The following is a 27,356-nucleotide window of genomic DNA, read 5'->3' on the forward strand; positions in this document are numbered from 1 at the left end:
ATGCTCTTGCCTGGGCTGCTTCACTGGACATGCAGTACCCACAGAGAAATGACTGCTGAACTTGCCTAAAGGTGAGATGATCCTTCGGGGTTCCTGCTTCATGAAAGAGTCTGAGACATTCTGCAGGATACAGAAAAAAGTGACTGAATGGTCTTTGAAATTTCCTGCTTCATGGAAAAGTCTTCTGGATTCTATGGGTGTGAAGGCCAAAGATGGATGCACCAATGGTACAGAAGAACTTTGGGCAAATGTCCAGGCAACAGGATGTCTCTGTCTAGAGTTTTGGAAGTTGTTTATAATGTACTTCCTATTTACTCTGGTAAAATTATATCCTTCTGGAGTCTTTGATGGAGTTGAAGAATTTATAGTTATAGTTTTCCTTTGTTATGATAAAAAGATAAAGTAGATATAAATATTGTAACTGTAATTCTTACTAAATTTTACGATGTTAAAGCCTTCCTTTTTGTTTAAACAGAAAAGGGGAAAAGGTGTAGGAGGTCCTTCTGTTTGTGTGTTGCTTTCATTGGTTAATGAATAAAGAAACTGCCTTGGCCTAGTTAATAGGGCAGAACTTAGGTAGGTGGAGAAAATGGAACTGAATGCTGGGAGGAAGAAGGGCAGAGTCAGAGAAGCCATGGATCCTCCACCTGAGATGGACACTGATTAGAATCTCTGGTAAGCCACTGCCATGTGGCGATACACAAATTAATGGAGATGGGTTAAACTAATATGTAAGAGTCAATGAGAAGTTAGAGCTAATGTCCAAGCATTGTTTTAATTAATACAGTTTCTGTGTGGTTATTTTGGGGCTAAGCTAGCTGGGTGCTGGGACAAATCAGCAGCCTTCCACGCAGCTCAGAGGCACAAGTGGGCCCTCCTCCTTGCAACCCCTGGGGATGTGGCTGCTCACATCCAGGGGAACCTGGAAACAGAGAAAGGGAAGTACAAACATCAAAGGCCCTGCAGCTAACACCTTACAAATAAGGCCCACCTCCTATGGCACAATAACCCCCAAATAGTGTCACCAGCCAGTGGCTATGCCTTTAAAACACCACAGTGTGGGGGACATCTCTTGAGCAATAGCAGGAGGAAAGTGCCCCAAGTTTGGGTCTCACACTGGCTCTGAATGGTGTCACTGTTACAGGAGGTCCTCCCACTCCTCCAGCCTATCGCCGCTGAGATACCAGCCCATTGGAGCGTGGTCTCTCTCCCTTTAAAAAAGCAGCCACTTCCCTCTCCTCTCTCTCTTCACTTCCTGCTCCGCCGGCGACTAGACTCACTTCCTCGTTGAGCAGAGGGCTGACAGTGATCTGTAAGTTTTTTCCCCTTTAAATAAATACCACCCTATTAATCATAATTCCAAACTGGTGTGGTATTGTTTATGACTTACGCCTTCATGTCACCATTTGGATGGAAGTGGGGAGAGAGAGACCCAGGAAGAGACACAGCAGACCCAAGCAGGAAAGGCCACCACACCCAGCGCCTCAGAAACTTGGGCCTGAGCTGTGGAGCACATGTGGCGTCATTCTTCCTACAAGCCAGAGCTGTGCTCCTGGAAACTGTAGGCTCCGCAGCTGTTTGAAAATCCCCTGGTACTTGGAGACAAATGATCCAGTTAGGCTGACCTCACCGGCCACTTTCCGAGCCAGGGAGAGGCACGGGTGATGTAGGCCTGCTCCGCCGTGCCCTCAGCCATCCGTCACTGCTCAGCAAAACTCTCGAGGGGCCACAGGACCCTGACAATATTGTTTACATTAGAACATGATTGTGAAACTTCCGGGAAAAAGAAGAAAGGCAAAAACATGCACTGGGGCCTGTGAGCTGCCACGCCCACGTGCAGACAGAAAGACTCCAAGGCCTGTCCCTTGTGGGTGGAGTTGGTTTGCTGCCCAGAGGAGACTTAAGGCATTCTCTAACCAGAACCACTTGGTAGGGAAGGGCTAACCTACATGGCTCCATTCTCCTGTCACCCTGTGGCTTCTACAGGTTTCACATATCCTCCCTCAGAGATCATGTAAATCCTGTCACCGGCCAGCTGACAGGAAAATGGTTTCATTTTTACCTCAGACTCTCACCACTCAGAAATCTTTACTGTGCCATAGGTCAAGTTGCCCTGGGGACCTAGGAAGACGCTAAGGGAGAGGAAGCATTCGAGCACCCCCAAACTCAGACAGAAGGGGTCGACACAGAGGCCGTGGGTTGAAGGGTATGTCCAGCTGCTGCAGCTGACAAGCTTGGCTAAAGTAGCCTGCCCTGTGTCATCTGGAGAGAAGCTACAAATTATGTGTGTTTTGCCCTGACACACCCCATTAAATATTCCTGGAACCCAAATTCAAAAGAGATAAAATAAGCCATTTTGAAGTTGCAGGGGAAGGATGGTTGAGAAGGGTCCAGGTCCAGCGAGAATCTTCGCCAGGGTGCCTCCCCTTCTGTCTGAGCTATCTCACTCGCATATCCTGGCTGTGTCTTCCTGTGGTCAATCTAGGCACACGTTTGTCCTTGGGTCTTCAGGAAGTAGGAAAAGAGTGGTGGCCTCAGGGGCACAGGGGGATGAGCCAGGACAGGCTGGTTTCCTGAGGGCTCAGCACTCAGAGTAAGGCAGACAGTGATGGGAGAACCACTTACTCAGTCCTTTCCACCAACCCCCAGTGGGAGAGTCCTGACTGTGCCAGGTTTGGCTGTATAAGCTTGCTGTCCACCCAGAACTCAAGAGGCCGAACCACGAAGATCTCTAGCCCAAGATCAGTCAGGGTTACACAGTGACACCTTGTCTCACAACAATGACAATCAATAAAATCATTGTCCCATATGGCAGATGAAGAAACAAGACAGGAAGGATAAACCGGTTTCCTGATACCTGTGGCAGGGAGGTGCTAGGGCTGGGATGGGAATCCCACAATCTGGCTTCTGTGTCCATCTATAATGAGAGCGCTGGTGTCTCTCTGAAGCCTGATTCCGTCCAGCGGGTGTCCGATGAACCACCACAAGCCCTCTCCTTGGCACTGGCTGCCCTCAAAGTCTCTCCCCAGGTTCAGATCAGAGCCGAGCTGCCTGCACGGCCTAGCCCAGACAGAGCCTAGCATCAGCCCAGAGTCAGTCTCTTGAAGTGTCCTGTCCCTGATGCTAAAATTTTACACAGAGCCTGCCTGCCCTTGAAAAGGCAGCACGGAGAAGTATGCCCAGAGCTTTTCTCCTCACAAGCCATGCGGGGTGGCCTACTAACGCTTTAACGGCATTTGTGGACGCTGAAGTCCTTTCCTTAAAGGAGCTCGCTCCCCGCCCCCCAACACAAGGAGTCCAAAGAGCCTCTGAGACCAGGACTGGGTTGGGGATACCTGCACCTCCCGGCTTGTCTAGAGACCATATACTCTTTGTCCCTGAGGCCAGATCGGTTCTTTCTCGAAATTCTTAAAAGAGGCCTTCTTCATGCAAACCCCCTCAGGAATCCTGAAGGGCTCCCTGGGGCTGACTGGTTCGGAGCCTCCTTTCTCACATCAGGGTCCTGCCCTGCTTCAGCAGTCCCCAGTCTCATGAGCCGGCTGCCCACAGGAAGTAGCCCTCTGCTGTCTCGCCTTCCTCTTGACCTTGCTTTTCCTTCATCCAGCGTGAGTGGACTGGCCGGCACTGCTTCCTACTCATCCCTCATCTCCTTCAGAGGACACTCACTTCCCTTAGGTCATGCCTGGTCACCCGTGTGCCTCCTTCCACGAACCATCGCAGGGCTTCAGAGCTCCCCTCACCTCCACCCTCTTTCTCCTCTCTGTCCAGCCTCTACCTCAGGTTCCCTCTGACCTAGATGGAGGTCATGGTGGCTGGAACACACCAATGGTGCCCTGGAAAACTGGCTTTGGAGCTAAATAAACCTAAGTTTAATCTCCTCTCAGCCCAAATTGGTTTCCTTATCTCCAAAGATGGAGAAAAGAACCACCTCTGAGGGCTGATGTGAGAAGCAACGACAGCACAAGGTGAGCAGCTGGCAATTCACACACAGTAGCTCCGCTATGCCATGCCCCCTGTTCTTGCTTCGGAGTTCTGAGCACCAATCATTGAAGTGCTAGGTGCACGAGCCTGGTCACAGAGAGCAATGTTCAGGTCACCTGTGAGCCATGGTGTGCTTGGGGTGGATACATAGGACATTGTGCAGTCACAAGCTTGTCAGGGTGCAATCTCATTTTTTGTAAGTAAAATAAAATAAAATAACCCTCTACATATAAATGAGCATAATTAGAAAAAATTGCTAGCATGTTAAGAATCTTGGGGTTATGATTTTTGTTGTATATTTGTCTCCTTTTTTCATCCAAAAATGAACATGCTTTGAGTTACAATAAGGAAAAAACTAAACCACATGTTGCAGAAATCTGTGCTCAATGTGGGCTTTGAATTCAAAGCACCATCTGGGATTTGCGTGTCAAAGAATCATGGTTTACAACTGCAGATGGCTTCAGCCTCCATGTGGAAAAACTTTTTTTTTTTTTTTTTTTTTTTTTTTTTTTTTTTTTTTTTTTTTTTTTTTGGTTTTTTCGAGACAGGGTTTCTCTGTAGCTTTGGAGCCTGTCCTGGAACTCCCTTTGTAGACCAGGCTGGCCTCGAACTCCCAGAGATCCGCCTGCCTCTGCCTCCCAAGTGCTGGGATTAAAGGCGTGCGCCACCACCGCCCGGCTCCATGTGGAAAAACTTAGGGCAGCTGAACATGTCCCCACCTTGGGAAAGTCCCTTGTAGAGAGAAAAGCAGATGCCACTTCCAAATGAGTAGGCTTCTTCGGATCTCTACATGACAGAGGGGTTTTCTTAAACAGATGAGTCGTACCTAGACTATTCATTAGCTGTGTGGTGTTCTGGTTTCGTTTTAGAGACTATATTACATGTTCTTCAGTGAGCATTAGGCATAACAGAACACAACAGGAAACCTTTGAAAAACAAATTCCTGCAATTCAAATTCTTCCTTATCATCTTCCTGTACTGTGAGTTTGCACTTTCGTTGGCTTTCTCTGAGCAAGAAAAATCTCTGCTCATTAACAGAAGCTGGTTCTGTGCAGACAATGCCAGCAGAGTGATTCCAGAGTGAAGCTGGTTCTGTGCAGACAATGCCAGCACAGTGATTCCAGAGTGAAGCTGGTGCTGTGGTCTCCTCCGCTGGCTCTGTGTTCCGGAATTACCACAGCAGGGAGGCGATAACACTGCTGTATCTATGAAAAGCATGCCAAGGGATTTTATGGGGTAGTTTCTCATCAGGCCACTCAGAGTCAAAGCCTTGATGTTAACTCTCGACAGCCTGTTCAGTTGTGCAACCCTATCAGGTATATTGTACAGGAGCACTCAGTTTCCATGGAGTTTCTTACATTTCCATGGAGAAGAGATTGGAGATCTAGATAAAATCACTGTAATATGAAGGTTAGCCAATCTGAAGTGTCAAGGAAGCACAAAGGGAAGCCCTTGTGGTGGCACATACCTATAACCTCGGTCACTTGGGAGGCACGGGAAGCTGAAGCAACTTCAGGGCCTGCCTAGACTGCAAAGTGAGTTCAAGACCAGCCTGGAAAACTTGACAAGGTGCAGTCTCAAAATAAAAAAAACTACCAAAGACCTGAGGATATATCTCAATGGTAGATTCCTGTCTAAAATGGAAAGCTTTCACTCTCCATCCCCAGCGCCAAGAGAAGAAAACAGGGAGAGGGAGAGGGAAAGGGAGGAAAGAAAAAGAAGAGAAAGGAACCCAGGGAGATAGGGAAAGACAGGAAGAAGGAGAGCAAGGGAGGAAGAGAGTGAGGGAGCAGTGAGCAGGCTGTCCCCAAACTAAGAACGTCAAACATCTATTCACAAATCAAACATTTCTAGTGCAAAGTAATTTATTTTAAAGATTAGCTAACTCAGTCTCAATGGCACAACAGCCGGATTCCTTCAGGCTTGTGACCCTGCACCCTCAACATTGCAATCTTCCTTTCGTGGTCTCAATCTGGCTGCAGCAGTTTCGAGTCCTCACATCAGAACCTACTCTTACATCAGTCCCTGAGGAGAATAGAAGCCGAGGCATAGCCTAGGGCTGGAGAGTACCCTCCTGCCCTCACAACACAGACCTTCATATTTAAACCAACTCAGGCTTTGATAAGAAGGAAAAGGAGGAGGAGACTGATGCTGTCAACAGTGGACAGGAGAGTTATACCCAGCCAAACTGTCAATCAGATAGAAAAGAGAAGCAACATCAGCGCTGGGCAGGAAGAAACCAAAAAGCTTATTTTTCATAAATGTTTTCAGCTAAAAAAAATTATTTCATTTAAAAAGTTTTTGAATATTTATTCTTTGGCAAGTTTATATATATACATAATACATTTTTATCATATTCATACCTGAATTCTGCTATGGTAGCTCCTCCCGTTCCCTCTGAAGACCTTCTTCTTCCCAACACGTGCTCCTCCTCCTTTCATTCATATTATATATATATATAATAAATATAAATTATATATAATTATATGCAATGCAGCCCCCCAAATTTAATGATGGTGGCTTGCATGTATATAGGTGTAGTTACTTACTTATCAGTGGCAATACTTCCGAAGAAATGACTCCTTCTCTTCCAGAAATTATTAATTACCACACCACTAGCTTCTCAGTTATAGGTAAAGAAAGCTTCATGATCCCTTTCCCTACCCACAACAGGCCTGACTTGTGCAAACCTTCTGCAGGTACCACAGCTACTATGAGTTTATAGGTACAACAGCCATGTCATGTCCAAAAGATAGATTTTCACAACATCCCTCTTTATCCTCCGACTGTTACACCTGCCCCTTCTTCTGAAATGTCCCCTAAGCCTTAGAGGGAGTGACATAGATGTCTTATTCAAGGTGCAGTGTTTAACAGTTGCTTGTTCTCAGCATCTTGACCAGTTATGAGTCTCTTCGCTAACTGATGCTCACTGCAAAATGAAGCCTCTGACCATGAGTGAAAATAGTACTAGCCTGTGGATATAAACATAAAGATTCAGAAAGCAGCATGATAACATTGCCATTTAGCAAAACAATGGAAATGGGTTCCACATCACGGCCTAGGACCTCCCCGGCCATGGCTTTTGATCAAACATCCAGTACCAGGCCTGGGTTCCCTTCTGTAGAAAAACCTCAAACCCGATCACAAAGTAACTGGTTAACTCCATAATATCCATGCCACTATTGCACCAGTGAGCGCATTATCCTCCATAAACATTAAAGCTTTGTTGGTAAGGTGCTTGCTTCACAAACACGAAGACCTGAGTCTGATCTTCAGAACCCAAAGCCTTTGAGCACAGCCCCATGCACTTGTTGATGTAGGTGGGTCATCTGTCTATTTGTTACTTCCATTGGTTAATAAAGAAACTGCCTTGGCTTTTTGATAGGGCAGGATTTAGATAGGTGGAGTAGACAGAACAGAATGCTGGGAGGAAGGAAAGTGAGGCAAATCATCATGGAGCCAGCCACCAGGTCAGAAATGCTGAATCTTCCCTGGTAAGCCACCACCTCGTGGTGCTACACAGATTATTAGAAATGGGTTAATCAAGATGTGAGAGTTATCCAAGAAGAGGATAGATATAATAGACCAGGCAGTGTTTAAAAAATACAATGTGTGTGTTGTTATTTTGGGGCATAAGCTAGCCAGGCAGCCAGGAACCAGGCAGCAGGAACGCAGCCCGCTGCTCCTTCTACACTTGTAATCCAAAGGGCGGTGACGTGGAGACAGGCAGACCCCTGGGGCTTGCTGACTGACTAGTCTGGTCAAACTGGAGCTCTCCAGATTCAGTAAAAAATCCTTATCTAAAAACACAGTGGGGACCTCCTGAGGAGCACAACATGTGGTCAGCATGCACACATATGTGTACCCCCAGGAAATGCATCCACACACCAACACACACACACACTAAATAAACAAATTTTATTTGAAGGTGTACTCCATCAGAGATGAATAGGAATTCAAGAATAAGGAATATTTGAGATTAGGAAAAAGTGAAATCAATGACATAAAGGAATGCAACAAAATGAATCTTAGCTGGAAACTCTGTGGCAGATCTCCAAAGCAATAAGTCAAAATAAGAACTGAGTTTGAAGGGACTCTACCGTGGAGGGATTTGAAACGCAAGCGGGTCGCCTTAGGAAAGTCTATAAATAGGAATCCAGAGCTCTGTGATCAGCTTGGTATGACTGTTTCTTCTGTCAACAACAACAAAAATAAAACAAGCAGGAACCCCGGGGAAAATGAGTAGCAGTGCCGTACCACACTGAGCCTGAAGCAGAATCAAAGTGACTCACCACTGAGCAGCTGACTCCAGCTGAACAGATTCCGTTTGGCCATGCTAGTTTTTCTTCCACCCACCTTGCATCCTGGAATGTGGCTGTATTTCCTTCACTCAGATCTAGTTAGACCATGTTTTTACTTCTTCAGTAGATGGGAGTTTTATTAATGTAACTTTGAAAGGATTTTTTTCTATATGGGGAGATTGACTCTAGTTACAGAAAAACAATGTCAGTTACAAGTACTGAGAAAGTAGGAGTAATGATGCAGCTGAGATGAGTTAAGAATGCTGAAAAAGAAAGAAAAAGTGTGCCGACTTCTTATTCAGAGAAAGAAGTTAATCACATGATCTGAGTCTTTGAGCTTAGAAACGAAGGTTTAACAGTGAGCGTACCAGCATCAGCAAACACCCAAGTACCCAAATTAGAATCTGTAAGTGCGATTTCTATGGTGAGCATCCAAAATGCCTTGGAGAGATGGCCAGTCCAGGCTGCAGTTACAAATGTGTCAAAAACTGCACTTGTTAGAAATAGAGAAAATAACCAGAGCACTTAAAGCCACATCCAGAGATTCAGACATTGTGTTAGCTTGTTTCATGTCAACTTGATACAAGCTAGCGTCATCTGAGAGGTCAGAACTTCAGTTGAGAAAACGCCTCCATGAGATGGGTCTGTAGGCAAACTGTAGGGCATTTTCTTAATTAGTGATTGATGGGTTTTCTTAATTAACCCATTGTGGGTGCTGTCACTGCCTTAGGGTTTCTATTGTTGGGAAGAGACATCATGACCACAGCAGCTCTCCTTTTTAAAGTTGTATTTCTTTTTTATTTTTTAATTGTTTTTATTGAGCTATATATTTTTCTCCTCCCCCTCTGTCCCTTCCCCCTCCCCTTCTACCCTCTCCCATGGTCCCCATGCTCCCAATTTACTCAGGAGATCTTGTCTTTTTCTACTTCCCATGTAGATTAGATCCACGTATGTCTCTCTTAGGGTCATCTTTGTTGTCTAGGTTCTCTGGGATTGTGAATTGTAGCCTGGTTTTTCTTTGCTTTATGTCACTTATGAATGAGTACATATTATATTTGTCTTTCTGGGTCTGGGTTACCTCACTCAATATGAATTTTTTCTAGATCCATCCATTTGCCTGCAAATTTCAAGATGTCTTTTTTTTCTGTGTAGTAAGTACTCCATTGTGTAAATGTACCACATTTTCCTTATCCGTTCTTCAGTTGAGGGATACTTAGGTTGTTTCCAGGTTCAGGCTATGACAAACAATGCTGCTATGAACATAGTTGTGGCACAACTGAGCATCCTTTGGATGTATACCAAAAAGTGGTATTGCTGGGTCTTAAGGAAGGTTGTTTCCTAATTTTCTGAGAAATCACCACACTGATATCCAAAGAGGATATACCAGCTTGCACTCCCACCAGCAATGCAGGAGTGTTTCCTTTATCCCACAACCTCTCCAGCATAAGCTGTCATTAGTGTTTTTGATCTTGGCCATTCTTACAGGTGTAAGATGGAATCTCAGAGTTGTTTTAATTTGCCTTTTTCTGATAAGTAAGGATGTTAAGCATTTCTTTAAGTGCCTTTCAGCCATGTTAGATTCCTCTGTTGAGAGTTCTCTGTTTAGGTCTGTACCCCATAATTTTTATTGGATTATGTGTTCTTTTGATGACCAGTTTCTTGGGTTCTTTGTATAATAGTCCTCTATCCAATGTGGGGTTGGTAAAGACATTTTCCTATTCTGTAGGCTGCTGTTTTGTTGACTGTGTCCTTTGCTTTAAAACAGAAGCTTCTCAGAGAGTTTCAGGAGGTCCTATTTTCTCATTGCTGTTCTCAGTGTCAACCACAGTAACTCTTATAAAGGAACACATTGAATTGGGGCTGGCTTATAGTACAGAGATTTTGTCCATTGTCATCACAGTGGGAAGTGTGGTAGCACATGGGCAGACATGGTACTGGAGAAGGAGCTGAAAGTTTCACATCACAGTCCATAGACAACAGCATAAGAGAGAGTTCCTGGGCCTGGCTTGATCGCTTGAAACTTTAAAGCCCACCACTATTGACACATTTCCTCTAAGGCCACAACTACCCCAAGAAGGTCACACCTCCTAATAGTGACACTCCCTATGAGCCTATGGGGACCAATTCCATTCAAACCAGTAGTCACCCTGGGCTGATGGTCCTGGTTGCTATAAGAAAGCAGGCTAAGTAAGCCATGGGAAGCAAGCCAGTAAGCAACATCCTCCATGGCTCTGGGTTCCTGTCCCGTTTGGGTTCCTGCCTTGGCTTCCCTCAGCAGACTGTGACTGGGTATTTGTAAGCCAAACAAACCCTTTCCTCCCCAAGTTGCTTTTGGTCCTGGTGTTTCATCACAGCAATAGGAACCCTAAGAAATGAATTTGGAAAGGCTTTTAAAGACAGGCAATTTGAATATTAATAAAAGTTTAAATATAACAGCTTAAAACACATTAATTAGTGGTTCATTATTATATGAAAAAGAAACTCAACAATAGTCATAAAAGGATGCTAAGGAATCCACTAATCACTTAAACCATTTTAAATTTTGAATTTTTTAAATAAAAAAATTAACAGCCTGCAAGATATATTGGTGCAACAGTACACATGTGTTGTGGGAGTAACCAGCAACAGTGCACAAGCGTTGTGGGAGTAACCAGCCACAGTGCACACACGTTGTGGGAGTAACCAGCTTCCCCTTTAATATGCTGGGGTTTTACTTGTACAGGTCTTGTATGTGCTGTTATGGTCTCTTGGAGATTATGTGTGCATCCCCACTGTTGTGTCCAAAAAATGCTGACCTCTGCAAACATTGTAAAAATGCAATGCACAAATATACATGCAGGCAAAACACCCACTAACATAAAATAAAAATAAATATTTAAACCTATGAACACCTGACTATCGATAAAGGAACTAAAAGTATACAATGGAAGAAAGAAAGCATCTTCAACAAATTGTGCTGGCATAACTGGATGTCAACCTGTAGAAAAATGAAAATAGATCCATATCTATCACCATGCACAAAACTCAAGTCCAAATGGATTAAAGACCTCAATATCAATCTGAACACACTGAACCTGAGAGAAGAGAAAGTAGGAAGTACCCTACAACAGATGGGCACAGGAGACTGCTTCCTATGTATAACCCCAGCAGCACAGACATTAAGGGCAACATTGAATAAATGGGACCTACTGAAACTGAGAAGCTTCTGTAAAGCAAAGGACACTGTCACCAAGACAAAAAGGCAACCTACTGACTGGGGGAAGATCTTCACCAACCCTGCAACTGACAAAGGTCTGATCTCCAAAATATATAAAGAACTCAAGAAACTAGAGTGTAAAATGCTAATTAACCCAATTAAAAAATGGGGCACTGAAATGAACAGAGAATTCTCAACAGAAGAAGTTCAAATGGCCAAAAGACACTGAAGGTCATGCTCAACCTCCTTAGCGATCAGGGAATTGCAAATCAAAACAGCTCTGAGATACCATCTTACACCTGTCAGAATGGCTAAAATCAAAAACACCAAGGATAGCCTTTGCTGGAGAGGATGTGGAGGAAGGGGTACACTCACCCATTGCTGGTGGGAATGCAAACTTGTGCGACCACTTTGGAAATCAGTGTGGCACTTTCTCAGGAAATTCGGGATCAACCTACCCCAGGACCCAGCAATACCACTCTTGGGAATATACCCAAGAGATGCCCTATCATATTACAAAAGCATTTATTCAACTATGTTCATAACAGTATTATTTGTAATAGCCAGAACCTGGAAACAACCTAGATGCCCTTCAATGGAAGAATGGATGAAGAAAGTATGGAATATATACATATGAGAGTATTACTCGGTGGTTAAAAACAATGACATCTTGAATTTTGCATGCAAATGGATGGAAATAGAAAACACTATCCTGAGTGAGGTAACCCAGACCCAAAAAGATGAAGATGAATGTACTCACTCATAATTGGTTTCTAGCCATAAATAAAGGACATTGAGCCTATAATTTGTGATCCTAGAGAAGCTAAATAAGAAGGTGAACCCAAAGAAAAAAATATCCTCCTGGATATTGGAAGTAGACAACATTGCCGGGAAAAAATTGGGAACTTGGGGGTGGGGTGGGATGGGGGTAACGGGGAATGGGGAGAGAAAAGTGAGAAGGGGAGGATGGGGGAAGCTTGGGGGAATGAAATGGTTGGGATAAAGGAAGAGTAGATATGGGAGCAGGGAAGTATATATCCTAATTAAGGGAGCCATTTCAGGGCTGGCAAGAGACTTGACTCTAGAGGGGTTCCCATGTGTCCAGGGAGATGCCCCCAGCTAGTTCCTTGGGCAGCTGAGGATAGGGAGCCTGAAATGGCCCTATCCTATAGCCACACTGATGAATATCTTGCATATCACCATAGAACCTTCATCTGGCGATGGATGGAGATAGAGACAGAGACCCACACTGGAGCACTGGACTGAGCTCCCAAAGTCTCAATGAGGAACAGAAGGAGGGAGAAGATGAGCAAGGAAGTCAGGACCAAGAGGGGTGTACCCACCCACGGAGACAGTGGGGCTGATCTATTGGGAGCTCACCAAGGCCAACTGGACTGTGACTGAAAAAGCAGGGGATAAAACCGGACTCTCTGAATATGGCGGACAATGAGGGCTGCTGAGAAGCCAAGGACAATGGCACTGGGTTTTGGATCCTACTACATGTTCTGGCTTTGTGGGAGCCTAGCCAGTTTGGATGTTCACCTTCCTAGACCAGGATGGAGGGGGGAGGACTTTGGACTTTCCACAGGACAGGGAACTCTGACTGCTCTTAGGACTGGAGAGGGAGGGAGAGAGGAGTGGGGGGAGGGGGAGAGAAATGGGAGGCGGGGAGGAGGCAGAAATGTTTAATAAAAAATAATTAATTAATTAAAAAATTAAATAAAATTTTTTAAAGACAAAAATATATAATTATATAAGGTCTAAAGAAGGTAAAAAAGAACCAAGTGTTTATTTCTATAATCTGATAGCCAGATGTCAAAGGGAGTTTTTCTTTTTAGCTTTTCAACTATTAAAGAAGTAAGGAGTCAGAGGATGCCGCAGCCCCAATGGATGAAAAGGTTAAGGTTCATCTGCTGGGACCTTCCAGTGAGGCGTCCAGGTGGGGTGCACCACTGCTAGCAGTCAGTGGAACAGTGGGTACCACCGATCTCAATCTGAGCATGTCTCCAGATCGACCGACCAATTTCCAGGAAACCAAGGGATAGATAACATGCTATATGGTGCCATTAAGAATCAATGACTGAAGTCCAAGCAGGGGAAACGACAGAACAAACAGGCTCAACAAATCACATCGCAGTGGGAAGGACAAGGAAGATGAGGTGCGTAGAGTCAAAAAGACAGAGAAAATGGGCCCAACAATTGCATATGGACTTTATTTAGATTTTCGATTTGAACAAACTGGAAAAATACAAGATAGTAAAACTTCACCAGTAACTGTAATCATTTAAATGTGGTCATGGCATTGAGGTTATATTGGTCATTGTCGTCAAGAACATTTGCTTTTTGAACTTGTACATTGATTGACATGTATAGATAAAATGGTATGATATCTAAGATTTGTTCAAAATATTCAGTAGAAAGTAATGAATGGGGATATAGATGAACTAAAGTTGACTCTGTGTTCTAGTTACCTTTGCCAACTTGATATGGCCTTCAACATCTGCAAGGGAGCTTCAGTTGAAGAACTGTGTATGTCAATGTGTCTGTGGGCATGTCTGTGTGGGCTTGTCTTGATTATCAGTTGATCTAGAGTACCCATCCACCAGGTCACTGTGGGGCAGCATCCTCCCTGGACAGATAATCCTGAGTTATATAATTTAAATTAGTGAAACTGAGCAGTGGTGGCACAGGTCTTTAATCCCAGCACTTGGGAGGCACAGACAGGTGGATCTTTGTGAGTTCAAGGCCAGCCTGGTATAGCTAAGGAACTCCAGATCAGCCAAGGGTCCATAGTGGGACCCTGTCTCAACAAACAAACACAACTAGTGAATGAGCCTGAGAGCCAGCTGGTGGGTGAGCCAGCTAGTGGGTGAGCCAGCTAATGGGTGAGCCAGATAGTAGGTGAACCAGCTAGTGGGTGAACTAGCTAGTGGGTGAACCAGCTAGTGGGTGAGCCAGCTAATGGGTGAGCCAGATAGTAGGTGAACCAGCTAGTGGGTGAACTAGCTAGTGGGTGAACCAGCTAGTGGGTGAACTAGCTAGTGGGCAAACTAGCTAGTGGGTGAACCAGCTAGTGGGTGAGCCAGGTAGTGGGTGAACCAGCTAGTGGGTGAGCCAGGTAGTGGGTGAACCAGCTAGTGGGTGAACTAGCTAGTGGGTGAACCAGCTAGTGGGTGAACTAGCTAGTGGGCAAACCAGCTAGTGGGTGAGCCAGGTAGTGGGTGAGCCAGCTGGTGGGTGAGCCAGCTGGTGGGTGAGCCAGCTGGTGGGTGAGCCAGCTGGTGGGTGAGCCAGCTGGTGGGTGAGCCAGCTGGTGGGTGAGCCAGCACTCCCCAGTGTTTCAACTCCTGCTTGAAATATTGCCTGATGGGCTGTGACATGGAAGTGTAAGCTAAATAAATCCTTTCTTCCTCTAGGCTGCTGTCAGTCCTAGGGTCACCACAGTAACAGGAAGAAAAGGAGAGGTGGAGCGATGGGCATACCGGTATTCCTCAGACGCTCTCCTGTTAGAGGTGAGTTAAATTGCCCATATTGTTTCAGAAGTGGGGAGGAGAGATGGCTCAGGGACTAAGATCACTCACTGGATGTTCTTCCTGAGCATCCAGGTTTGATTCCCAGCACCCACACGGCAGCTCACAAGCGTCTAACTCCAGTGTCTTGGGATCTGATGTCCTCTTCTAGCTTCCCTGGGCACTGCATGAACATGGTGTGTACACAGACATACATGCTGGCAAGGTACTCATATACATAAATAAATAAATAATTGATTGATTACCCACCCCTCATCTTCCCTCCCTGCCAAGCCCCTGGGAATAATCACTCCCATTTCTATCCCTCTGACCTGACCGCTCTAGGCACCTCCGTGTAGAGGAATCAGATGGTATTTGTCCTTTGGTTCCTGGTTTGTTTCACTTAGCTGCTCTGTAGCTCTTCCCTCTGGATTCAATTGAAACATTTCCTAATAGAAGGAAGACAGAGGCTCTTAAGACATAGAAAACTCAATGAAATTTCCAAGGCTCTGTGAGGATGGAAAGGTGAACATGCCACTTCTGAAGTTCAAAAATAATTATTTAAGAAGGTAAAACAGGGGTCACCAAGATTGCTCAGTGGGTAAGCAAGTTTGCTCCCAGGCCTGAGTAACGTGAGTTTGATCACCAGAACCCACGTGATGGCAGGAGAGAACTGACTCTCACAGCTGCCGCCTGGTCTCCACACACACCATGGCATCTGCCTGCCTGCACACACACACACACACACACACCATGGCATCTGCCTGCCTGCAGGCACATATACACCATGGCATCTGCTTGCCTGCACACACACACACACACACCATGGCATCTGCCTGCCTGCACACACACACACACACACACCATGGCATCTGCCTGCCTGCAGGCACATATACACCATGGCATCTGCTTGCCTGCACACACACACACACACACACACACACACACACACCATGGCATCTGCCTGCCTGCATACACATATACACCATGGCATCTGCCTGCCTGCACACACACACACACACACACACACACACACATCATGGCATCTGCCTGCCTGCATACACATATACACCATGGCATCTGCCTGCCTGCGTACACATATACACCATGGCATTTGCCTGCCTGCATACACATATACACCATGGCATCTGCCTGCCTGCATACACATATACACCATGGCATCTGCTTGCCTGCACACACACACACACACACACACACACACACACACCATGGCATCTGCCTGCCTGCAGGCACATATACACCGTGGCATCTGTTTGCCTGCAGGCACATACACAAAGTAATAGCAGAACTTCACAGCTTTTTGTATTTAATGCAATAATTTGATAAGATAATTTGATAAGATAATGGTTCTTTTGAAAATATTGGAGTATATTTTTGGAATTTTTATGTGTATGTGTCCCGTGTATATATAGTGCCCATGGAGCCAGAAGAGTGCAGTGTATTCCTTAGGACTGGAGCACAGGCAATTGAATCACCCTCTGTGGGTACTAGGAATTAAACCTGGGTCCTCTGCAAGAGCAGCAGATGCTTTGAACCATTGAGATTTTCCCTAGTCCAGTGCAATAGTTCTTTATGAAGCTGCCGTTTTATGAAATTAAAGCAATTCAATTATCCCCCCCCCCTTTTTAATCCTTAGATATCTACCTTTGAAGTCCCATTGTTCTACTTTTTCCTCTTTAAGAGTCCCAGTGGCCTTTGGATGAACTGTATTGGAAAATCTAACACAACCACCAATTCAAAGACCAACAACGACTCTCCTCCATGGCGCTCTTGAAACAGAGACAGGTGATCTTTGGCCAGTTTGCTACCGGGAAAATTTGGCTCCTCCCTTGGTCTGTGAGGACAAAAGTGGACACTGGATGCCGAGAGCACAATGGCCAGTGGGTTGGGGGAGCCCAGTAAGGGTCAGCTCTGTGTTTGATGTATTAGTTTACTATGACACTTCTAAAGCAAAGCACCCCCATTAGCCATGGTTCCAGCCGACCTGTGTGGGGAGCACTCAGGGACAAAGATGGATGAGCACCTGCTGGGCCTCCTAAATGTAACTGCCAGCTCAGGGAGTGAGGAACTCTGAAGGCTTGCCAAAACTTACCATTTTCTTCTCCACCTTCATGTCAGTGCTCAGTAACGAAACTCAGTCTCAGGGAAGAAACTAACCCTCATGTTAGCAGCACTCCACGAGGCCTCTCTGTCAGGCTACTACATGCCCATCAAGCAGCCCACGTCATATAACCACAGCCCTTTAGTGCTGTGTCCCCACACACGTAACCAATTCTGTGTTGCCATGTTAGCTGATTTTAGCAAGGACTGGGAAATAATGGGTGATATTAGTCCCATTTCACAGATGAGAATACTAAAGGGTGATTATATTATCAAAAAAGCATAGATTGCTTTTTTGTACAGAATTTAAACCCAAGTCTGGCTGATGCCAAACCTTGCTCTGAACTATGACAGCACATGCACAAACCACATACAGGACAACTGTCCCATCCCCCACCCCACCGCTTCCCTCCCTCTCTCTGTTTCATACAAGATCTGTCTTTGCAGCCCAAGTTGGTCAAATATGAGAGCCTGCCTCCCCTGTAAAGAGCTAGAATTATAGCTGTGCCCCTCACCACTGAATTCTCTTCATGTCTTGGCCCAATGCATTAGAATATGCTCACACTGCCGCTGCTGCAAACAAGTCCACTGCTCTGCTCGTCGCATGGGTGTGCAGTAGCTGTGATTCTTATATTGCATGATGCCTGACAGTGCTAATAAAAGACTGGTGTGTTCATGCCACACATTCTGTCAACATTTGAGAATGCTGTGTCACTTATGCAAAAGTTCGCTATAGAATGTGGCACTCCGTGATACTAGAAGCCATACCATAAGTGTACTTTATAATTTCCATACAGCAATCTGGAACATGCCTGTCAAACACACTCCTTCAGGAATTTGTGACTGAACACTATAAATCCCCAACTTCCAGAGCTCTACACTGTTAGATCATGTCAGAGTCCTTTTCCAAAGTCACTCTGGTTTTGCTCAGAGTTTCCTCCACTCAGCAGTGATGAGGAGAGGGAAGGCCCCCACAGCAGTCAAATCTTCAGTCTAAAGCTTGCCTTCTTTCTGCTGCCTTACTTTTGTCTCACCTCTTACTGCCCCTTCATGGTGGGAACTGGTGAGGAAAGAGCAGAGAAAACACAGAAAATGCTCAAGAGACCCTGCTTTTACACACTCCCCCCCAACTGACTCTCTCAGCAACGATTTCAAAACATAAGAACATAGGAACTTGACTGAGCGGCAGGTGGTTCTGGGAATCCTTACAGGCATCTACTACAAAAATGGGAGACTTTGTTGAGCTTATCCTAAAACCACTTTTTAAAAGAAGCATGCATGCCAGGAAGAAAGCTCAGGACTAGAACATGTACTCTACCCAAGTCACTGAACAGAGCAACAAAACATCCCTACACGATTGACACCTCTTCAATTCTGAAAAAACAAAATAAACATCTTACATACTGTAAACTGGATGTGGTACTCAGTAGATCAAGAGCAACTTTGCAGGGTCGTATTTATAATGTAATAAAGTGGCATCTGTTTGCCACTTTGGACTGCACATAGACTCTGTGGATACGATGTGATCACCATTTTGAGACAGAAAAGAAGGCAACAGTGAGTAAATAAAAGTTAAAAAGAAAAAGAGAGGTTTAGTGTGTGGTTGCTACATAGTTGCATGACTTAGGAAAGTCACTGGAGATTGCCGGGCCTGGCTTCCAGTTGGCTCATTTGTGAGCTCTTTTGTTCACTCACATAATCAAGTTTTTATTTGGCTCTGAAAGGAATCCAAGGGATTTTAATTTGTGGGAACAACTGAGCTCTAACCCAGAAAGGCCATGTTTTGAAAGAATATATTATTTACATGCCCAGGAGAAGGAGGCCTGCCGATAAGCACTGGGGTGACTTATCAGCCAATGATACTCAATCAATACATGTGGGACCAGTTTAGCTCAGACACTATTCAAAGACCCTCAAAGAACAGGAATGATCCCTTCCTCTTGGGTCCTTAGAGGGAAGATTAGAGGGCTATCTACTCTTGGATACAACCTTGGATACCACACAGGGATGGCCATTTCTCACAACTGTGAGTGACATCAGCCTTCTACTCTGTTGTAATAGGAGCGGCAGGCTATGTTCCTGGCACCCGGCCGCCCGCACGGCTAGCTTTACCCAAAATAATTACATGGAAACTGTATTCTTTTAAACACTGCTTGACCCACTAGCTCTAGCCTCTTAGGGGCTAATTCTCGTATTTTGCCTAACCCATTTTTAGTAATCTGTGTAGCACCAGTCTTACTGGGAAAGATTCAGCATATCTGACCTGGTGGCTTGCTTCATTGCGTCTGCCCGGGAGAGGGGAGCATGGTCTCTGAGCTCACTTCCTCTTCCTCCCAGCATTCTGTTCTGTTTACTCCTCCCACCTATGTTTTAACCTATCAGGGCCAAGCAGTTTCTTTGTTGCTTAACCAATGAAATCAACAGATTGATTATGACACTCCCCCATCTAGTGACACTCAACCTCTCTCACGACCTCATCTCATAATCTTCACTGGCCTCTTGTCTGTTTTGCACTGGGGTTGCAGTTGAGCCAACATGGCCCCAGAGCTGGTCTTGCTTTTCATTACCATGATTGCCTGCCTCTGTGTTGAAATGAAGCTATTACAGCTCTAGTATTATGAACGGCTGACATGTGTCAATACAAGTAAACCCAGGTTTTATTACATTTCCCTCCATGGACCATGACTTCTAGGAGACAGCCTCCACTGGGATCCCATGGTTACTGTGACCCCCTTCCTAACACACCCCTTGTCAGTGAAGGTGACCGGGGCTACTTCTAAAGTCTGTATGCTCACAAAAGAAAGGGTTCATATTTTGAAGGCCTTTTACATAGTCTCTGAGCTAACATTGATCCCAGGTTTGGTGATCATATATGGTCATGTGGTGAGTCACCCAATACTTGTGACAGTAATCATCTTCCCCTCACTTTGCCCTTTTTATTTCAGTAGATTGTTCCTGGCTGCTCAGCCCCAAAATACAGAAACTGTATTAATTAAGTCACTGCTCGGGCCTATTAACTCTTAACTTCTTATTGGCTAGCTCTTACATCTTAATTTAACCCAATTCTAGAAATCAGTGTATTGCCACATGGCTGTGGCTTACCGGATACAGTTCCAGCATCGGGCTCCAGGGGGGCTACATGGCTTCTCCTGACTCCTCCTTCTTTCTCCCAGCATTCAGTTTAGTTTTCCCCGTCTACCTCTATTCTCTGCACAGGCCCAAGACAGTTTCTTTATTAACCAATGGTATTCAAGGCATACAGAGGGGGAATCCCATATCACCTCCCATTTCCTGTTTAAATAAGAAGGAAGGTTTTAACTTTAATGTAACAAAATAGGTATCAAGCAATAATTACAGTTACAATATTTATATCTATTTTATCTTTTATCATAACTAAGAAAAACTATAACTATAATTTTTTAAATTCAATCAAAGACTCCAGAAAGATATAATATTACCTAAGTAAACAGGAAGTACAGTATAAGCAAATTCCAAAACCCTAGAGTTGACAGAGACATCTTGCTGCCGGAATAGTCACCCAAAGTTCTTCTGTAATGTTGGAGCATCCATCTTTAGCCTACAGGCCTATAGTATCCAGCAGACTTTTCCACGAAGCAGGAAATTTCAAAGGCAGTTCCACCTATATTGGCAGTTTGTCAGTCACTTTCTTCTGTGTGCTGCAGACTGTCTAGCAGGCTCTTTAATGAAGCAAGAAACCAAAGGATTGCCTCACCTTTAGGCAAGTTCAGCAGTCATTTCTCTGCTGAATGAAGTAATTTGTGCTGCCAGGAGCAGATGTGTCTCATTGTCATGAAAAGTCCTAAGTTATTAAACATTTTAAATGCCATATTCTGAAGGTCTCTGAAAGACTTGACGCCTCTCTAACTGAAATATATCTCTGTGCACCTAGAAAACCTAACAAACATGACTATGAGCTTTACTCTTATAGATGACTCCCTATTAACCTATATTTTTAAATTATACATTATATTTTTAAATGAGTGACACAATCACAATACCTTAATCAAGAGCAAAAATATACATATAACAAAATTGACCTTAAATTGTATTATTAAACCAAGATTCATACCAAAGCAAATCTCTATAGCATATCCTCCTTTAAATATAAAGAAACATTTATAAACAATATTGGGAATTTGGAGATAGTTCTCTAGATTACTTCCTGCTGATTGGGGGCACTGTTAATCAGGCCTTTTATGGTATATGCTGTGTGCTAGGTTCATCTCAGTCAGCAGTTGGGCAAAGTAGCTTTTGGGGGTGTTCATGGCAACCTTTAAGGGGCTCTTGGTCCATCAAACCACATTAGCCTGCAAGGATTACACAGGTTCTCATCCTCTGTGGAAACAAACAAACAAACAAAAAAGAACCTCTTTTCCAAAGCAACATATCCTTAGACCCAATTTCTGAAGTCAAGATACCTTTATAATATACATGCTGGTTTAGCTTAGCAGCCCATACAATGAAATGTCTCTCTGTACTTAGCTCCTTCACAGTCAAAAATTCAAAGAAAACACAATAATATACACAATCCAGACTCTCTGGGAATTTTCCATCTTTACATGACTTATTTTTCTTTACTCCTTTTAATCTATGACTGTCTGTACTCTGTCTCTTTAAAGATTTTGTTTTATTTTTATAAACCATTTACTTCCTTTTATGACTCTCTATACTCTATCTTTTCTCTCCCAAGCCTACAAATTTTTTTTTTAAATACAACATGACCCATTTAGAGGTCTTTTATGTCTGAATCTGTCCTTATCGTGAGTCTGTAAACCTTTTTGACCAGAAATGCTTCTTAAAATGCTAAGCCCTTCTTATGAACTTAAGTGGCTGCATTCTTAGGAGAAATACAACACTGTCTATATGCGGGCAGACCCAGTCTAGCATGGTGGAGCTGTTGGCTGCCTCTGAGAACCATGCTCACAATCCCATTTTTAGACACACAGCCAGTCTATGTTGTCATTAAGCAAGTTGTAGCACTCTGTTCACAAACCCCATTTAAATGCTTGGCCTCCTGAAAGAGCCAGAGGTTGCACTGGCAGCACAGCCTAGAAAGCTGGCATTTCAAAATGGCACAGCTTTTTTCCTGCTACATCTGAATCAGGAAAACCTCTCTTAAAGGACTCATGCCTCTGCTTACTTCTAGCAAACAGAGCCCACCCAAGAAAATGCTGCTATAACCCATGCTTAACTCTATTGTTTTGTTTATTGATACAAATTTAAGGTCCATTTTGTTATATGTTTATTTCTGCTCTTAATTTAGGTATTGTGAAGCTCATTTAAAATGTAATGTATAATTTAAAATATAGGTTAATAGAGAGTCATCTGTAATAGTCAAGCTTGTAGTCATGTTCATTAGGTTTTCTAGATGTACAGAGATGTATTTCTGTTTGAGAAGTATTCTTCAAATCTTTCAGAGACCTTCAGAATATGGCATTTAAAATGTTTAATAACTTAGGACTTTTCATGACAATGAGACACATCTGCTCCTGGTAGCATCAATTACTTCAAGAGGAAGATGAGCATCAAAGATGCTCCTTATGGAGTTGGTTAGCCATTTCAGAAAAAAAAAACCTGCTTTTTCCTGGAGTGCTTGACGAACTGGACATTCAGGACCTGACCGACAGAGAAATGACTGCTGAACTTGCCTAAAGGTGAGATGATCCTTCAAGGTTCTTACTTCATTAAAGAGTCTGCTTGCTAGGCATTCTACAGGACACAGAAGAAAGTGACAAACTGTCAATATAGGTGGAACTGCCTTTGAAATTCCCTGTTTCGTGGAAAAGTCTGCTGGATACTATAGGCCTATAGGCTAAAGATGGATGCTCCAACATTACAGAAGAACTTTGGGTGACTATTCCGGCAGCAAGATGTCTCTGTCAATTCTAGAGTTTTGGAATTTGCTTACACTGCACTTCCTGTTTACTTAGGTAATAATATATCTTTCTAGAGTCTTTGATGGAGTTAAAAAATTTAGTTATAGTTTTTCTTAGTTATGATAAAAGAAAAAGTAGATATAAATATTGTAACTGTAATTATTGCTTGATACCTATTTTGTTACGTTAAAGTTAAAACCTTCCTTCTTTTTTTTATTTTTTAATTTATTTATTTATTAAAGATTTCTGTCTCTTCTTCGCCACCGCCTCCCATTTCCCTCCCCCTCCCCCAATTACGTCCCCCTCATTCAGCCCGAAAAGCAATCAGGGTTCCCTGTCCTGTGGGAAGTCCAAGGAACCCCCACCTCCATCCAGGTCTAGTAAGTTGAGCATCCAAACTGCCTAGGCTCCCACAAAGCTAGTGCATGCAGTAGGATCAAAAACCCATTGCCATTGTTCTTGAGTTCTCAGTAGTCCTCATTGTCCGCTATGTTCAGAGAGTCCGGTTTTATCCCAGGCTTTTCCAGACCCAGGCCAGCGGTCTTGGTGAGTTCCCAGTAGAACATCCCCATTGTCTCAGTGTGTGGGTGCACCCCTCGCGGTCCTGAGTTCCTTGCTCGTGCTCTCTCTCCTTCTGCTCCTGATTTGGACCTTGAGATTTCAGTCCTGTGCTCCCATGTGGGTCTCTGTCTCTGTCTCCTTTCATTGCTTGCTGAAAGTTAATATTCAGGAGGATGCCTATATGTTTTTCTTTGGGTTCTCCTTATTTAGCTTCTCTAGGATCACTAATTATAGGCTCAATGTCCTTGGTTTATGGCTAGAAACCAAATATGAGTGAGTACATCCCATGTTCCTCTTTTTGGGTCTGGCTTACCTCACTCAGGATAGTGTTTTCTATTTCCATCCATTTGTATGCAAAATTCAAGAAGTCCTTGTTTCTTACTGCTGAGTAGTACTCTAATATGTATATATTCCATACTTTCTTCATCCATTCTTCCATTGAAGGGCATCTAGGTTGTTTCCAGGTTCTGGCTATCACAAACAATGCTGCTATGAACATCGTAGAGCATATACTTTAAAACCTTCCTTCTTATTTAAACAGGAAATGGGAGGTGATGTGGGATTCCCCCTCTGTATGCCTTGAATACCATTGGTTAATAAAGAAACTGTCTTGGGCCTGTGCAGAGAATAGAGGTAAGTGGGGAAAACTAAACAGAATGCTGGGAGAAAGAAGGAGGAGTCAGGAGAAGCCATGTAGCCCCACTGGAGCCCGATGCTGGAACTGTACCCGGTAAGCCACAGCCATGTGGCAATACACTGATTTCTAGAATTGGGTTAAATTAAGATGTAAGAGCTAGCCAATAAGAAGTTAAGAGTTAATAGGCCGAGCAGTGATTTAATTAATAAAGTTTCTGTGTGATTATTTTGGGGCTGAGCAGCCAGAAACCAACAAGTGGCCTCCTCCAACACAATAGTTAGAGAATAATTAGAGAGTTCAAGACATGCAGAAGATGGTTCTGTGCGATTCAAAGAAGGAAGGTAGAGAGTCAACTGAAACACAAAAAAGTCATAAACAAGTTCATGGGAAAATGTAACTAATTAAATTAAGAATAATTGCATTTTGAAGAGTCACCATGTTTACATGACTGGAAAACAAGAGATACAGATTATATTTATCAAATTTGATCCAAACTATGCACACAGTTCCCCAGCCCACGGATACAGCTTTTCTTTCCAACAAACATGGTTCCCATTAAAAACAGTGGCACACAACTCATTGTAATTTGTAAAGAGAAAAACAATTTCCTGTTCTCCACCTAACTTGGGAAAGTGCTTTCTAGTCGTTCCTTTGGGTGGTGTCTTTTTCCAGGAGAGCTGGGGAGGAAGCCTGGTTCCTTGCCCAAGACCTCAGCTTCCTCATAGCAACCTCTCAGGCCCCAGAGAGAGGTACTCTTTAACTGTAAGCTTGTGAAAACAGACTGGAAGAAACCAGACTTAATAAACCCAAAAAGGCATAGGCACATATTCAACTGGGAGGTCAATTTGGAAGTGTACCACTAGGGGTGGGTAGGGAATTGGGAAGGATAAGTTCTTGGAACTTGGCTCAAGGGCAAAGGCATTGGCTTGCAGATTTGCCTGCTAAGGGAGGGCAGGGCCCTGGCTTTGCTGATCCCTATGATAACACAGAGAGGACAGAAGTAGAGGTACCGAAGACTTTCTTACACCTCGTGTTTACTGTTCATCTTTCTCCTCATCCTCATGAGTTTTCTCATGAGCCAAGTGCATCCAAGGGTGCACAGTGGCCTGCGTTCTGCGGCCCAGATGGAGGAGCCTTTTCCTAAACCCTTGCTCCTGGCCTTTGTGCCATGTCCTCTGCTCACAGAGGGACAGACTCAAATGTTTTCTCCATTGTATTATGGAAAGTGAACATGCTGACAGAGAATGCAATTCCCCTGCCTTCTCAGCCCTGCAACGTTTTCACCAAACCTAGAAATAGCAATATTCTGTCTTGAAGCAAATCACCATACAAAAAGCCAAGACTCTGAGCCCTTCTGAGTAATTCTGTACAGTCCCTAGGGAGAAGTAAGTCCCTGGAGGGTTGGATACACATGCTGGTCTGTGGTGTTCGGTGGTCTCCACAGTCTTCTGTCTGACCTCTAGACCTCCTTCTTTCTGGCCAATACCTCCTCCTAGAGGTACCCGCTTCCCAGAGCACATGGCACAGCAAATAGCTATGGAATTTCCTATGAACACATGCATTTTACTGCTCTCTTCCTGCTTTGGGGATTTGGGATGCATTTATATGGTTCTTGTAAATGCTAAAGATAAAGCAAGGAATGTAGTTCTTACCCCTCCCTCCCTTCCTCCAATTTTAGTCTCCTTAATACAGGAATGGGCCAGACTCCACCCTTCATAATTGAATGCATTACAATGAAGGTGAAAAAATACAAGCTATCTTACCAATACCCTCAGAAATTGAAACTTTCACAGGGAGCAAGAATGTTATGAATTCCAATTTTAGGTGAAATAATAATAATTAATAATAATAATAATAAATTAGATGGGGAAATGATCAAACCAAACATTCATTCCTGTTTAGAGAATTTCAAAAATGTTCTAAGTTTGCCCATGAATCCCCTTGCTCTCAGATCTCAGTTACAGACAGCTTCTCTTCACTTAAGAAAAGGCAGGGCCACAGGGAACCAAAATTAACATGGCCGAAAACAAGAAAACAGACGAGCCCAAGTGGCAACTGCAGAGGCACAGTCTGTGCCACTCCTGTGGAAGGACAGAGGGTCCTGTGCCTCCTCCCTGAAGAAGACACGCGGCAGAGTGGAGCAGGCTCAAGAATGCCTCCTTGGCAAAAGACACCAAGGAAAAGCCTCCTGGACATAGCAAGACAGACACACATATGAACGGACTCACAGAGATGGTGACAGCATGCACAAGGCCTGTACAGATGCAAGCCAGATAGTGACAAGCACTGAGAGGGGAAGTAGACGCAGCCCCCTTCCCTAGCTCAGAAGCTGCCTCCACTGATAACCACTCACAAAGGAAAACTCACTGGGGACACAAACCACACTTGAGGGCAGGCCCGAGCCCAACACTCTGTGATATTTTTGGAGGTTATTGTCTCACAATGCTTGCTCTGGCCTTTTTTTTCCTTACAGATCTTTTGTTTATAGATTATGGTTTCTGATTTTGTGTTTATGGGTTTTTGTGTGTACAAATGCGTGTGTCTCAGCATCTGTATGTATGTGTATTTTGTGTGTACAAATGCGTGTGTCTCAGCATCTGTATGTATGTGTATGTATGTGTATTTTGTGTGTACAAATGCGTGTGTCTCAGCATCTGTATCTATGTGTGTTTCTTGTGCTTTTTCTTTGGCTTTTCTTTTCCTCTTTGTTTTGTCTTATTCTTATTATTACATTTTTATTTTATCTTATTTTATTTTGTTGTTAATTTTTTTAGATGCCTGTTTGTATTCTAATGAGAAATAGAAAGAAAGGGTAGAGAAGTGGGGAGGATCTGGGAGAAGTTGGAGAGGGGGAAACATATCAGATTATACTATATAAAAAATCTATTTTCAATTAAAAAAAAAGAAAGCCTCCCGACAAATGAGTAAACAAGCAGAGTGTCTGTGTGGAAACCATCAGTGGGAGCACTCAGTCTGGAATGCATGGGAAGGTAACCATAAAGCTCAGGAGGATAAGATGAGAGAGATGGCAAGATCAGAAACCATTTCTAGCCCAGGTGACCCTACAAGCGAGCGCTGAAGGACACAGGAGCCACAGGCACTGTCAGAAGGAACTGGAAACCATTGTCTCTGTTCTTGATGATCCAGGGGAAG

The sequence above is a fragment of the Microtus oregoni genome, unplaced genomic scaffold (genome assembly GCF_018167655.1).
Source record: "Microtus oregoni isolate MIOR12 unplaced genomic scaffold, Mior012 000070F_ref0000104, whole genome shotgun sequence".
In the NCBI taxonomy this organism is placed as follows: Eukaryota; Metazoa; Chordata; class Mammalia; order Rodentia; family Cricetidae; genus Microtus; species Microtus oregoni.